This window comes from Aotus nancymaae, unplaced genomic scaffold (genome assembly GCF_030222135.1).
Source record: "Aotus nancymaae isolate 86718 unplaced genomic scaffold, 86718_ANA_hifiasm-v0.15.2.pri h1tg000029l, whole genome shotgun sequence".
In the NCBI taxonomy this organism is placed as follows: Eukaryota; Metazoa; Chordata; class Mammalia; order Primates; family Aotidae; genus Aotus; species Aotus nancymaae.
In genome coordinates, this window is record NW_026988442.1 from 57,709,992 (window position 1) to 57,725,637 (window position 15,646).

The following is a 15,646-nucleotide window of genomic DNA, read 5'->3' on the forward strand; positions in this document are numbered from 1 at the left end:
ATGGGCATGAGGACCCATTGAGATAGGCATACTTCCTGACCTAAGGTTGGTGGGCACCCAATAGTTGCTTGTTTCTTTCTTCCCCTGAGGGACAACATGTGCACAGATAAGGGTTAAACAAACTGACTTTAAGAAGCTTCATTTTATTTATTATAGGTCTACAGTATTACAGTGGTCTATGTGTTGATACAACTATCCAGAAAATTATTTCACTTCATGTGGACTGCTCTAACAGTAATTATGAGACAGTAATTATGTTTTAAGAATACAGAGTAAAGTGCTGAAATCAAGGATTAATTGATTTACATTTTCAGGACAATGAAAAGAGTTGACTGTAATCTGGGTTTCATCTCTCAAAGCAACAACAGAATGTTCGTGTAGGCTAATTTTCTTTTCCATCATGTCTTTCTAACCTAGTAGTCCTCAACCTTTTTGGCACCAAGGACTGGTTTCATGGAAGACAATTTTTCCATGGACGTGGGTAGAAGGAGATGGTTTCAGGATGAACCTGTTCCACCCCAGGATATTAGGCATTTGATTCTCATAAGGAGTCGCAACCTAGATCCCTCACATTCGCAGTTCACAATAGGATTTGCACTTCATTAAAAAGCTAATGCCACTGCTGATCTGACAGGAGGTGGAGCTCAGGCAGTAATGCTGGCTCACCTGCTACTCACCTCCTGCTGTGCAGCCTGGTTCCTAACAGGCCATGGACCAGACTTTTACCAGTCTCTGGTCTGGTTGTTGGGGACTCCTGCTCTAACCTACAACTCTCTACATCTGAATATGGAATTGAATTCCTTCTGTGGACTCCTCCCTCTACTCCACTACACCTGCCACCCACCTTATTACTAATTCTAGACTCTCTTTTCTTATTTACTCCTCTTCTTAGTACTTAACTTTCAATGCGTGTTTTTTCCATCCTCTCATTTGAGCTTCATACTAACCCTATGAGGAAGACAGGCCACATAAACTACTTGCATAGATAAGTACACTGGAAGAAGAAAGCATTAGCCGGGTAGGTGGTAATTGGGGTAGGTGGTAATTGGAGGAAACAAGACAAAATTCCCCTCATTTAAATGTAAGTTCAGTAAATTTTCTATGTGCTCATGTTAACATATTTTAGAATATGTAATGACTATACTTTTATATTTCCAATCTTCATTAAAATATTAAAGTATAGATATCTGAGTTCTTTCATTTGAACTTGTAGTAAGAAAACAAAAAACTCAATTTACAAATGGGCAAATAATCCAAATAGACATTACTCAAAAGAAGACACATAGATGGCCAACAGGTATATGATATGTTCGGCAATTAATCATGAGATAAATGCAAATTAAAACCACAATGACATATCACTTCATACCTCTTAGAATGGCTGTTAACAAAAAGACAAAAGATAGCAAGTGTTGGCAAAGATATAGAGGAAAGAAAACCCTTGTGCACTATTGGTGGGAATGTAAATTAGTACAAGCATTATGCAAAACAGTATGCAGACTCCTTAAAATATTAAAAATAGGACAACCATATGATGCAGCAATTCCACTATTGGGTATATACCCAAAAGAAAAATATATTTGCAATCCTGCACTCATTGCTTCACAAGAGCCAAGATATGGAAACAATATAAGTGTCAGTCACTGGATGAGTAGATAAAGAAAATGTGATATATATATATATATATATATATATATATATATATATATATATATATACCATGGAATACTCTTCAGCCTTTAAAAAGAAGAAAAATTCTGTCATTTGTGACAACATAGACGAACCTGGAGGACATTATGTTAAGAGAAATAACATGGGCACAGAAAGACAAATACTTCATGATCTCACATGTGGAATCTAAAAAAGTTGACGTAGAAATTAGAATAACGGTATAAGAGGCTAGGGTGGTAAAAGAGAAATGTTGATCAAAGGATACAAGATTTCAGTTAGATTGAAGAAATAAGTTCAAGGAGACTATCATACGACATTGTGACTACAGTTAAAAACAATATATTCATGGAAATTGGGGAGAGTAAATTTTAAGTGCTCTCACCACAGAAAATGTTAAGTGTGTGAGATAATGTATATATAAATGAGCTCTACTTAACCATGTCAAAATATATACGTTTCAAATAAAACCATGAACATGATAAATATACACAATTTTTGTCAATCATGAAATAAAATAAATATCTTAGCTCCTATGGCTTATTCACTTCTCTTCTTTAAACTAACTACCTGAATTTCTGAATGTTCTTAGTACTGTTTGTTGCCTATTAACTGAATTTACACTTTTTAAATATCACTGAAGAAAACTCTTAATTAGACTAAGAGCTATTGCTGGATTCTGCAAATTCCGGTCCACGTGCTTGGCTAAAGGGTTTCCAGTTCAGCACTGTGGTGACCTGCCTCCCACATAACAAAGCCTCCCTGGAGATTTTTTCTTCTTACCTGTCTCTTTGTTTTAATTCTTCACTCCAAATTTGGACTGTTATAACCTTTCATAAATGCATATAAGAACTGGATAAATTCAGTTGCCATAGAAAAGTTTTCCTGGGGCTGGGCATGGTGGCTCACACCTGTATTCCCAGCACTTTGTAAGGGAGAGGGTGTGGATCACGAGGTTGAGATTGAGATCATCCTGGCCAACATGGTGAAACCCCATCTCTACTAAAAAAAAAAAAAAAAAAATACAAAATTAGCTGGGTGCGGTGACGCATGCCTGTAGTCCCAGCTGCTCTGGATGCTGAGGCAGAAGAATCGCTTGAACCTGACAGGTAGAGGTTGCAGTGAGCTGAGATTGTGTCACTGTATACCACTCCAGCCTGGTGACAGAGCGAGTCTCTGTCTTAAAAAAAAAAAAGCCTTCCTGGCTGACACAATAAATAAATAAGGGGATGGATGTAGTGATGGACTTAACTACACCCCTGTCCAAACCGTCTTTTTCATAGCCAAGCCTAAAAATAAGAGAGGAAGTTTGCCTTCTGATGGAAATCGAGGTCTCCGTCATGGACCTCCAGCAATTAAAGGCCACAAATGATTTACTCCACGGGGTAATCTAAGTAAAAGCAATTCCATTGACAGAAAAATCTTAAGAGGCAGTGTAAAGAAAACTTAATATTTAACAATATGTTTTTTACTGTGTATGAAGAAAATTAAACCCCCCTAAAAATTATACTTAAAATTAAAAGTTATTAGTAATTAAGAATGCAGAAAGACAGTCAGATGTTTATTTTTTTAAATTTTGCTGAATTTATTTTCCTTTGCTCACACTGGTACTTTTATAGTTAAAAAAATTATGATGCAAGGTTTCAAAATATAACATTTTACTGGATCCCATACCTCATAACTAACACCTGCCTGATTCCCTTTACTAAATGACCTAAGTGTTGCCAATCAGATGAAATGACAAGATCCTAGTTTGGAAGGCAATTTTGTGACTCAAGTTTTGATTCTGCATGTGTCACTTCCTGGAAGAAATGAGCAAAAGACTTTTCTCAGTAACACCATTTTTCACGTATTTGTCTACCTGAAATATATTTGGGCTAGCAAATATTTCAAATGGAAATATCTCTTGGCACTATCTACCCTTCTTTATTGCTTGTTGTGAATTATTAACATCAGATTCACACCTAGGTTGCTAAGGACTGAAGAGAGGAGGTATTTCACTTTTAAAGGCTAGGAAACAATATGCAGCTACATAGCCAGAAAGACACAGGGAACAATATTTAAATACAGAGCACTAAGACCCAGTTTTAACAAGGAAGAGAAACAATAGTAGGAGAAAAGGGGGGTGACAGATAAAATTAGTCTATTTTCAGGGTACCCCTGAAAAGTCTTGCTACAGACACTGCTAAGGTAAGACATTAAAACTAGTTTTAAAAGGGCAATTGCTTAAGCAGCAATTTTCTGTATTTAAATTCCATCCACTCCCTCTTTGTAGCAGAAAGGAAGAGGGGTAAAAGGAAAACAGTTGACAAGATACTAGGATGCATGAGCCTCCCTTTTTTAGTCAGTGTAGAACAGTATGTCTGCCATATGTGTTCAATAGAATTGGGTGCCTATAATAGGAATATGGGCCAAATCTGCAGGAATGATTCCCTGGAGACTGTGGAACTTCATATCCTAAGTAGGAAGGTATGTCAAGATACTGGAGTAAACATCTACCTAGTCCTGCATGGAAATCAACACTGTTCCTGCATTTTGACCACTGGTACAGAAAGAGAGGAGAGAGAGAGAGAGAGAGAGAGAGGAGAGGAGAAAATGGGAGAGGGAGGAGAGAAAGAGAGAGGGAGGAGAGAGAGAGGAGAGAAAGAGAGAGAGGAGAGAAAGAGAGGGAGGAGAGAGAGAGGAGAGAGGAGAAAAAGAGAGGGAGGAGAGAGAGAGGAGAGAGAGAGGAGAGAGAGAGAGGAGAGAGAGAGAGGAGAGAGAGAGGAGAGAGAGAGGAGAGAGAGAGGAGAGACGAGAGAGAGAGAGAAGAGAGGAGAAAGGGAGGAGAGAGGAGAGAGAGGAGAGAGAGAAGAGAGGAGAAAAAGAGAGAGGGAGGAGAGAAAGAGGGAGGAGAGAGAGGAGAAAAAGAGAGAGAGGAGAGAAAGAGAGAGAGAAAGAGAGAGGGAGGAGAGAGAGGAGAGAGAGAGAAGAGAGGAGAAAGAGAGGGAGGAGAGAAAGAGAGAGGGAGGAGAGAGAGGAGAAAAAGAGAGAGAGGAGAGAAAGAGAAAGAGGAGAGAAAGAGAGAGGGAGGAGAGAGGAGAGAGAGAGGAGAGAGAGAGGAGAGAGAGAGAAGAGAGGAGAAAGAGAGGGAGGAGAGAAGAGAGAGGGAGGAGAGAGGGAGGGAGGAGAGAAAGAGAGAGGGAGGAGAGAGAGAGGAGAGAAAGAGAGAGGGAGGAGAGAGAGAGCAGAGAGAGAGGAGAGAGAGAGGAGAGAGAGAGGAGAGAAAGAGGAGAGAAAGATAGGAGAGAAAGAGAGACAGGAGAGAAGAGAGAAAGAGACAGAGGAGAGAAAGAGGAGAGAGAGAAACAGGAGAGAAAGAGGAAGGAGACAGAGGGAAAGAGGAGACAGAGGAGAGCATGAACAGCTCTTGACATTGTAGTGACATTTTCATTTAGATCACGGCAATAGTGAAATTTCTCCAATAGGAGAAATGATCCAAGACAAACTCAGAGCCGAATGGGAAGAAGCTACATTGGTACAGAAGCCGACCAAAATAGTTGAAGGTATCTATGAGGTACCATTTTGGTAATGGCCTAGAAACAACTGGGGAGTTCCTAGTTGTGCCCTGGAACTTCTGAGGGCCTGTCAAGTTAGCAGATCTCTGGGCTAAAACAGTAATTAAATTACCAAAATCAACCAGCAAAACCAAAGCTATTTAAGAGCGCCCATTTCACAGGTAGTGCATAGATCATTGATCTTCTGCTAGCACTACTATTTCTGAGATATTTATGCCTACATTAGTCATCGAGGTGTTCTCCATGGAACAGTGGGCAGAGCACGTCAGGCTGTAAAAGGACTGCACTTACACATGAAACTCATGAGGCAACTTACAGCATCACATAAGTTTTTAACCATGACCAAAAGACTGGTGGCTAATCACCAGTCTGTCACTTTAATTTATTGGTTTATCCATTTGTTGAGTACCACTATAAACACAAACTCAGTGACATCCTGTACTCAAAATGAAAGATCATTTTTAGAGGAAAGGGCTGAGGAATTTCATTGATGAGAAGTTTTCTGAAAACTAAAATAAAAAACCATTAATACTATGTCCATATAAACTTTAATCTCAAAATGAACATGGGTAAATTATTTATGATGAACCCAGGAGTTATGTCTCCATCAAATCCAAAGCAAGTGTTCACTCATTGAATATTTCTTGGGTGTCTACTTGGTGCCCAGCACTATAATGAACTGTGGAAATATGTGAGCCAAGGAAGCAGTTAGTGCTGACAGAAATTATAGTTTAATGGGAAGTTGAACATCAATGAAATAACCAAAGTAACAAATGTGAATTACTAGTGAAGAAAAGTGCTCTGAAAAGAAAAAAGGATCCTGGTTTGTTCATTGAGGAGAGGGGCAATTAGAGCAAGATACCCGATTTTGACCGGGCATCAAGCGCGAAATCCCTAAGAGGTGACAGGAATAGAGAGGTCTGAAAGGTTAAGTAAGTTAACCAGGTAAGATTAACTCAACATTAACTCAAGCCAAGGTGACTATATAACACATTAGAATCTCTGTAATTTGAAAATAAAGATCCATGGCAAGAGAGGCAACTCAGCCTTCAGCCAGTCTGATCTTTACAATCACATAAAATGTGCAAGACCAGAGTCACGAGAATAGGGAGAAGTAAAATGTTTGTAAAGTGGCAGACACAACCTTACCAATTTTGCTTACAGTCAAATCTTTTATATTAAATGCACGTTTTCCCCCTGTTGTGAAGTCTGTTGGGTTTAGAGTCTCAGCCTGATACTCAATGCATACAGCACTGGTCTGGCTCACATGCCTACAGTGCCAAAGACTGGGAGCCCCATTATCCATCATCTGTGTTGCCATCACATGTAGTGACAGATAATTCCCCACAAGTATGTAGTAAAACTTGGAAGTACTCTTAGCCTCAAAATTTCATTAGTGTATTTAAAGAGCCAACTGTCAAGCAGTAGAAAGAGCAGCATAAAAATAAAAAAGATACAGATACCTTGGGAATTTAACATACGTGAGGCTTGTTTTTTCACCTGTGATTTTATCTCAGTGACCCTGAGAAGTCACTTATTCACAGTTTACTAAATATTACCATTAAACATAACAAGCAGGGTTCATTATTTTGCCCTTCTTCCAGTTTTTTTTTTTTTTGAAGACAAGGTTTCACTAGCCAAACAGATGATAGTGATAAATGAAAATCAGTGCCAAGTTCCCTGCTGTTTCTCATTTTAGGGTTAATAGGAACTTTCATTTCCCCCTCTAGTATTGTGATTTATCTTGATAAAAAGTTCAACTCACTGTAGCATCTGTTTCCTGGGCTCATGTGATCCTCCTACCTCGGCCTCCTAAGTAGATGGGACTACAGGCACATGCCACCACACCTGACTAATTTTTGTATTTTTTGTAGAGACAGAGTTTTGCAGTGTTGCCCAGGCAGGTCTCAATCTGTTTGGCTCAACCGATCCACTGGCCTCAGTCTCCCAAATTGTTGAGATTACAGGTGTGAGCTGTTGCACCCGGCCTTCCTCTAGCTTTTAAGGGTAGAACACAACTTTAATTGCACCAATACAACAAAACCTTCTTTGTTCTAATTTTACAGGTTTTTAAAAAAATAATATAGTACTTTCTTCTTGGTTTCATGAAATCTTATTCCCCAACCATATCAGAAAGTGAAGCTACTACTTATTTTGAGGAAAAGATCAGATCATGGGTATAATTATGAGCAAGTTGAGCTCCACGAGAATTTAATCATCTTTTTTGAGCACCTGTGTTCCAGTCTTTGTTATTAATTAGTAAATGTGAATTATCTGGTTTAACCCTCAAAACAATTATACGAAGTAGGTATTACCACTATCTCCACTTTACAGAGGAAAACACTGAGGCCTGAAGGGACCAAGTTAACTTCTCAAGGTGATACAGTTAGTAAATGTTAAAATGGGATGTTCGTCTTGAGTCTGTGCTCGGAATTTCCTCCTACCTATGCACAAAGCATGTAACTCTTTACTGATAGCTGCATTTTTTTTTTTTTTTTTTTTTTTTTTTTTGAGACGGAGTTTCGCTCTTGTTACCCAGGCTGGAGTGCAATGGCGCGATCTCGGCTCACCGCAACCTCCGCCTCCTGGGTTCAGGCAATTCTCCTGCCTCAGCCTCCAGAGTAGCTGGGATTACAGGCACGCGCCACCATGCCCAGCTAATTTTTTGTATTTTTAGTGGAGACGGGGTTTCACCATGTTGACCGGGATGATCTCGATCTCTTGACCTCGTGATCCACCTGCCTCGGCCTCCCAAAGTGCTGGGATTACAGGCGTGAGCCACCGCGCCTGGCCTAGCTGCATTTTTAAAAAGGTGATTAAGCATGCTGAACTGGAAGGCAAATTCTTAGTGTACTCATTTTCTCTATAAACTCAAATATTTATGGCAGCAAACTTCCCAGGTATCATTCCTTAATGCCCTCCCCTTGCTCGGTATCACGAAGTACTTGAAGTAACAAGTCAACCTACCCGCTGTGTAGGTTGTTCCTCCAGCCCCATCTTTTACGGAATCTGCAGGCGAATATTCACTTCTTGCTTAGACCCAGACATGTTTCACTTTCTCCTCAAAAATTCAATATATCATCCTGCAGGGACAAATAAATACATCAACCAGAAAGTAATTAGTAGTGCCATCATTCTCAGCACTTTGTGAGAAAACCGTAGAGAATTTCTAGGGAGGCATAAAAATAGACCAAAGTCCACAACCCCTTTCCTGCCTTTTAAACAAACTTCCTCAAGGGCATTTGGAACCATAGTTTCAACTTGCTATGGGAAGTATTAATAAACTCGAGAATATTCTGAGGGTGAGAATGCATTTTCTTTTTAGTTTTGTTGTTCAAAGACTGCATTTCATGCTCTTGTGTAACTTTGAAAATAGCAAAACATGGTTTCTGTGTCTGCAAATTCAAACCCAAAATTGTTTAAAGGACAGAGCACGTTTTAGTCTGTTATCAGGCTGCTAATAAAAATATACCAGAGACTAGGTAATTTATAAAGGAAAGAGGTTTAATTGACTCACAGTTACACATGGCTGGGGAGGCTTCACAATCATGGGAAAAGGCAAATGAGGAACAAAGTCACGTCTCACACGAAAGCAGGCAAGAGACCTGTATGGGGGACCTCCCCGTTATAAAACCATCAGATCTCGTGAGACTTATTCTCTATCCCGAGAACAGCATGGAAAAGACCCGCCCCATGATTCAATTACTTCCCGCTGGGTCTCTCCCACAACACGTGGGAATTATGGAAGCTACAATTCAAGATGAGATGTGGGTGGGGAAACAGCCAAAGCATATCAGAGCATAAGAAGATAATTTTTTGATTTGACCTTAAACAGCTTATTCCTTGGTGGCTAAAGTATGCAGATTCTGTAATGACAAAATAAAACCCTGAACACCAAATCCTTTCAGGTGATATGAAACTAGAGATGGAAGTAATCATTCAGCTAATTTAGGTAAAACTGGGAGGAGGAGTATTCTGATAGTACTAGCTCAGTAACACAAACCAGTGAAAAATATTTCTAAAACCAATTTGTAAAATATGTTTCTCATCCTCATTCACAAACTTCTTAGGTGAGCCTGTTATAAACCTGGATGCTGCTAACATATGGCACAGTACTTGAATTTTCTCTGTACCCAGATATCTACAAGGGTATTGGTGCTTAGCATGGGTTTTCAGAGTAGAATAATAAAGAATGTGCTTCTGATTTGTCAGTTCATTTTCTTGCTATTTATGCTACTTCAAACAAGGTAATTAACCTGTCTAAGCCTCTATAACATAAGGGCATATACCACCCACTTTCAGTGTTGTTATCAAGCATTAAATAAGGTAATATACATTACACAGGGGAGAAGCCTTCTGTCCTCCTTGCATTTCTTTGTATTCTCTGCAGTGCCTTAAACACAATAACTTTCTGCTTTTTCCTAAAGATTATCAACTGTCATTTTTTTTAGACAGACTCTCTCCGTCACCTGGGCTGGAGTGTAGTGGCGTGATCCCAGTGATCCTGGCTCACTGCAACCTTGGCCCCCCAGAAACTGGGCCTACAGGTGCCTGCCACCACTCCCTGCTAATCTTTGCATTTTTAGTAGATACTGGGTTTCACCATATTGGTCAGGCTGGTCTCGAACTCCTGACCTCATGATCCACCCACCTCCGCCTCATAAAGTGCTGGGATTATAGACATGAGCTACTGCACCTGGCCTTCAACTGTCATTTCTAATAACTCACTGCTAGTGTTGTTCCCAGAGTAATAATTTTATCATTGGCACAGTTTCTGTTTATCTAATATTAATACCAGCATCATCAACCAATAATTATAATTTATAAGGTCCACTGACATACTTTTATAATTTTTATGGCCTTTTGTCCAAGGTGCTGTGCAGAGCAGTTAATTGGAGAGTGTTCCATCACTGAAATCTTCTCCTCTGAATTCATGGGCCTGTGGATAACCTTGAAGGGCTCAGCTAACCTTCCGTTGCCCCTATAGAGGCCTCACCTGCTCAGTTCACTAAGGGCCTTGATTTTAAATAGCTCTAGTTGCACTTTGATAGGATACTTCTGAACTATTGGACTGAAAGGGATTCATCCATTCATTAAACAAATATTTGTGAAGCATCTGCCATGTACAAGAGCTGTGTTAAATGTGAAAACCTTGTGCATGACACAGGTTGTTAGAATTTTTTTTCTTTGTATTAAAGCCCAATTGCCACTCAGTACCAATCAAATTACAGCAAATGAATCCACTTCTATATCCTTAAGAATGTTTTCTTTTATAAAGATTAAATTAACAATGGATCAATCCCAAAGGACTAAAAGAAAGAGAAAATTTTAAGTTCCTCCACTTTTTGGGAGCTAAGATTTAAAGGAGTAGGCAGAGACTGGAAGTGATAATCACTCTTTTCACTGCTGCACTCTGGAAGCAGAGACATATCTGAATGTGAGTCACCCTCCTCAGCAAGCTTTAGTTAAAGGATAATTACATGTGTTGTCCTAGAGTAGAACAAAGAGAATTAATGCAGCAGTTTTTTTCTAAGTCTAATGTACTAGTACGGACATGTACATACATCTCTTTAGAAAACAGCCCAGAAGTTCTCAATCAATTTTATATGGAGATTACATGAACATGAACATGTTTACTTGCAATTTGATGAAGGAAAAGTGCACTGGGTTAGAGGAATGAGATAAATGAAAATCAGTTTCAAGATCCCTGCTGTTTCCCATTTTAGGGTTAATAGGAAGTTTCATTTCCCTCTCTAGTATTGTGATTTAACTTGGGAGAAAAAAACGTTTTAAAATCACATTTCATGCTGTATGTTCTGGAAGGTCATACTGTCTGTTAATCATGTTGCTGCCGTTCCTTAACAAATGCTGTAGAAAGGAGGTTTAAAATTTTTTCTTGACCTTTTCATTATTAGTTCAGGGAAGAGTAAGAAATAAATATGGGTAAAATGTCCTTTTGAGAGCTAAAGAAGGAGAGACATCCTTTTTCCACTCACTCACTGTCCCAGTGAAATCTCTCTAAAGATTATACCTTCAAAAAGAGTTTGTGTCTTCCTTCTACTCTAATCAATATTGAAGAATGGAGATGTTCAACATTCACTGTTTGCAGCACTCAATATTGCTTGGAAATTATTCTTCGTAATTCAGCTTCTAGAGATTACCTTATTTTCTTTTTTTATTCATATTACCATCTCTTCTACGTTATGTAAATTCTCTCAATATAACATAAATAGGTAAAATTATCTTGGATTTTTAATTGTCACTGATTCTTCATTATACCTCCTGTCTTCCATATGTCTCTCTTCCTTCCCATTGTATCTCCATGTCTGATGTGTGATATGTAAAATAGGTACTATTTGTTGAATAGACTCATGAATTTAATTTTCACAGGAATCTCCTCCCACCCTCAAGACAAAGGAACTAAAAATCCTATCAGTGACATTTACTTCTTATGAATTATGTTAAGATACATGCTGCATGTGGTTGAAATTATTAACCTAAATAAAACAATAGAAAATGTACTGTGAGTACAAAGGTAATGATAGAATTGGAATAATTTTTAGATCTGGCATGGAATAATTGTCAAGAGTACTGTCTTTAGAATCACAGGGTTCCGGTTGAAGTTCTGGCTCAATCATTAATTAACTAGGTGATTTGTGTAATTCAATTACAATTGTATGTGCCTTTTTATATCATGTGTGATAAGTACTTTATAGAGTTTAGGAGTTTAAATAAGATTATCCATGTAAAGGGCTTTGGAACAGGATCTGATCAAAAGGAAACTGTTATCTACATTTTGTCTTGCCCATCTTATACTCTGGTTCCCAGAAACTTCTTATTTGCACAGAGGAATTAGTGTTTACTGTGAAAACTGACAGAGCAGGTCCAACCTAAATTAATCAGCTCAAATAAACCTGTATCACCTTGGATCTGAGTGCCCTGCCTCAATCCTTTTTCACCCCTTGCCTTTCCCATATGTTTAGAAATGGCATCAAGAGTAAATATATAGCAAAGGAAGAAATGCAAATTGAAGAGGAGAGGAATGGCTACTGCTTTACCCAAGTTGGAAAGCCAGATTTACATGCCCTAAGAGATGTTAATACATCCACCTTCTCTCCACCTTACTGTTTTTCTGTTTTCCTTTTTTAAGGAGTTCCAGTCCCTATGCTGAGACTAATTACTCTGAGCAAATAAACTCCCCTCTCTGAACCTCTTGTTTCCTTTTGCAAAAAAGTAAGAGGGCAGATGAAGTTAGTTTAGTGGTTCATTTCAGCTCTGAAGTTGTATGTTTCTATGTCTTCCCTATCACACTCTCCTCAGAATGGAACACTTTGACATGATTTTTAACAGAGTCAAATTTATTAAGTCAAACTTTTGTTTTTTTTAATGGTTGCAAGCTAGCACAGTAAATGTTTGTGTTAATTTATAAGCAGTAAATAGCATCAACTTACTTGTTCATAAGTAAATACCTGTGCTTTACAAATGGAAGCAAAATCATTCTTTTAATCATCTGCATCATCTTTATTGATTTCATTAGAATTGAAAAGCATTGTTTGCAGGGAATTTTACATTAAATAATATTGCTGTTTATTGGGGGTGGAAATGAGACATGTTTAAAGTCAACATAGGGTGAATCGTTAGCTGCACCTTTGTGAGGACTTTATGACCTCAAGCGGTCTTCCAACCTCAGCCTTCCAAAACGCTGGGAGTATAGCCAGAAGCCACCATGCCTAGCCATCTTCTGCATTTTAGTAACTCCTTTCTAATTATTAGAAATCTCCTGTGGCAGGAATGAAGTTATATTGCTGGAAATATGCAAAATGCTTTAGGATAGGAGTTTAGAACCTTATATTCTAACAATTTCAGTACTGATTATGCTTAACATTTAGTTTCAGGTATGTGAGCATCTATGCAGAAAATGAAGGTTGTCTTGACAATGACATATACATAAAGGGTTATTGTGTTTTCAGCTATGAATTACAAAGGAAGTGTCTCAGCATTTCCAGGCATCTCATTATTTTCTTAGTTTCAAGACGATTCCAAATGACCTTTAGAAACATTTTGAAAAATATTCCCTGATGCAAACTTCAGAGAAAAAAAATAATGCCCTGAGCAATCAGACACAACATGTTACTGTTTGCTAGCCATTAATATACCCTATGGATCTGCATAAGGAAGCAGAAGCCTGAGGGTGTATTTTCTAAACATTTGCAGGGGGAAAATGCCCCACCCCTATGGGTATACTGTATTTGTGCAGCTGCCTTGAAAAACATTCCCTGATGTGGCTCTAATAAATGGTGCTTCACTTTTTCAGCAGTTCTTTCTTTTAACTGTTAGTTGCTTAACCTCTTAGAGCTATATTAGGCATTCTGATCTCTAATTTTTCCCAGACTAGTTTATTCATTCATTAATTGCCCACCTATTAAGTACAATGTTTTCAGGTTGGTTGGAGGAAAAAAAGAGCAAGTAGAAAGGCACAAATCCTGTACTTAAAAATAAACCTTTAGGATACAGTCTCTTTTTAGAAAAATGGGTTTGCAGGTGACTATGTTAGGAAGTTTGACCTGGCCTCCAATTACCTGTCACATATAAATTGGAAACTTGGAATTTTAGGAAGTTTCCCAAACTCATTCCATCTTGAAATAGTTGTAGAATATTCCTTCTGTTCTGAGCTTGTAACTGCCTGAGAGGTTATTTCTGCCTCTGCATATAGAAAGACCACAGCATTGTAGTAGAGGAAGAGTTTAATAGATGAGGACAGCCATGTCACATGTAAGAGATGGAGTCTGTATCAAATCATCACCTTCAAAGCTCCTGGGTTAGGGGTTTTTCAAGTGCAGTTTAGGGGAAAGGTGCAGATACTTGCTGTTGATATGTTGAGGCAGAGATGAAATCACAGGAGGTTGAAGCTGTTCTCCTCTATGTGGAACTGCTTCTGGGTGGGGGCCACAGGAAGCGGGTGTGGAGGACGAGGGTGTCTTGTGGGTCCCCGTGAAGCCATGGGAGTCAGACATACAAAAAATGTGGAAAGATATCTCAAAAGTCCAATCTACAATAGTGGTATTATTTGCAAGAGTAATTGAGGAAGTTGCATATCTTATAACCTCTGAAATAATGGCTGACCTTAGCAGGACTAAGGCTCCTCTTCTTCTTTCAGCCTGATGGCCTCCTACTGGCTTTACAAAAGTGGCTGAGCTGTGTGCAAGGCCTATTATCATTTAAATTGTAGCCTAAATGTCTGCCAAAGTTGGCTTGGCCCAATAACCCAGGAATAATTAAGGAAAAGGCAAGAAGGGGGTTGGGTTAGCTTAGTTTATGTTTATAATTTTCTCATTGATACAGCTTTTGCAAAGGCAGTTTCAAGCTCATGAGATAAAATGTACTCATTAAGAAGACACAGACACTCAGAAATTAATTGCTAAAAAAGCTACCAAAAAGGGAAAATAGTCAAAATCTGATTTTTTTGCTAAAACAAAAATCAAAATTAACTATAGTGTTACACCTGAAAAATAAGTAGTGTTTACCAATAAGTTTTTAAAAAGACTTTTGAAAAGTAAGATAAAGCAAAAGTCTTCCATTTTATAGTTTTGTTTTAAAATATGAATTTTAGAAACAATATATTAAACTAGAAGAATGTTTTGCTCTCCTTTAAATAAACTGTACATTGGACACATATTAGAAATATTATCGCTGAGTTCTATTCTCATGTCAAGTGTAACATCCTTCTTATTCCAAACTTTCACTATAGAGTAACATATATACCATTTTTATGATATGATAATGAAGGCAGAGAAATAGGGAACCATGCAATTTTCAGGTTTTCAAAAAGCCTTTAATTAGACAGCTCCCAAAAGAATAATTTCTTCAGCAATAATTTGGTTTCGATATTTTTAGAAACTAAAATATACCATTGTGTGTGTGTGTGTGTGTGTGTGTGCGTGTGTTTTTTTTTACAGATGTATAGCTTTTTATTATGGAAATTTGCAAATACATGTAGAAGTAGAGAGACTAATCAATTAAACCCCCATGTACATTAACCAAGTTTTAATAATGACCAACTTTCTATCCTTACTGTTTATCAATCCTCAGAATCCATTATTTTTTTGGAGTATTTTAAAGCAAATCCTAGATATCACATAGCTTTTCCCTATAAATACTTCATGTTATATATATAGCAGATAATAAAATTAAATATATATGTGTATGTGTATATATATATATATAAACTATGACAATATAATTAAGAAAAATTTTATAGCAATATCTGATACACCTTTTTACCGTTGGTTTATAAATATTCTGGTCCAAACAAGGTCTAACTACATATTCTGTGTGGCTGATATGTCTCTTACATCACTTTTAATGGATAATTGTTCATTCTCATTCTCTCTTACTCACACTGTCTCTCCAATTTACATGTT

At 38.0% G+C, this 15,646-nt stretch overlaps 1 long non-coding RNA gene across 3 annotated transcripts in view; it reads right to left on the reverse strand.

Annotated features, from left to right (window-relative positions):
* LOC135276940 (uncharacterized) overlaps positions 1-15,646 on the reverse strand; it is a 46,499-nt gene that overhangs the window by 14,264 nt on the left and 16,589 nt on the right. For 2 of the 3 annotated variants that reach the window (XR_010344489.1, XR_010344491.1), the window contains exons 1-2: positions 10,068-10,148; positions 8,193-8,308 (exon numbers count right to left, since the gene is read on the reverse strand). This is a non-coding gene — a long non-coding RNA (uncharacterized LOC135276940). Of the gene's footprint in view, positions 1-8,192; positions 8,309-10,067; positions 10,149-15,646 lie in introns of those variants that run through there. The other variant, XR_010344490.1, reaches the window with a different exon arrangement.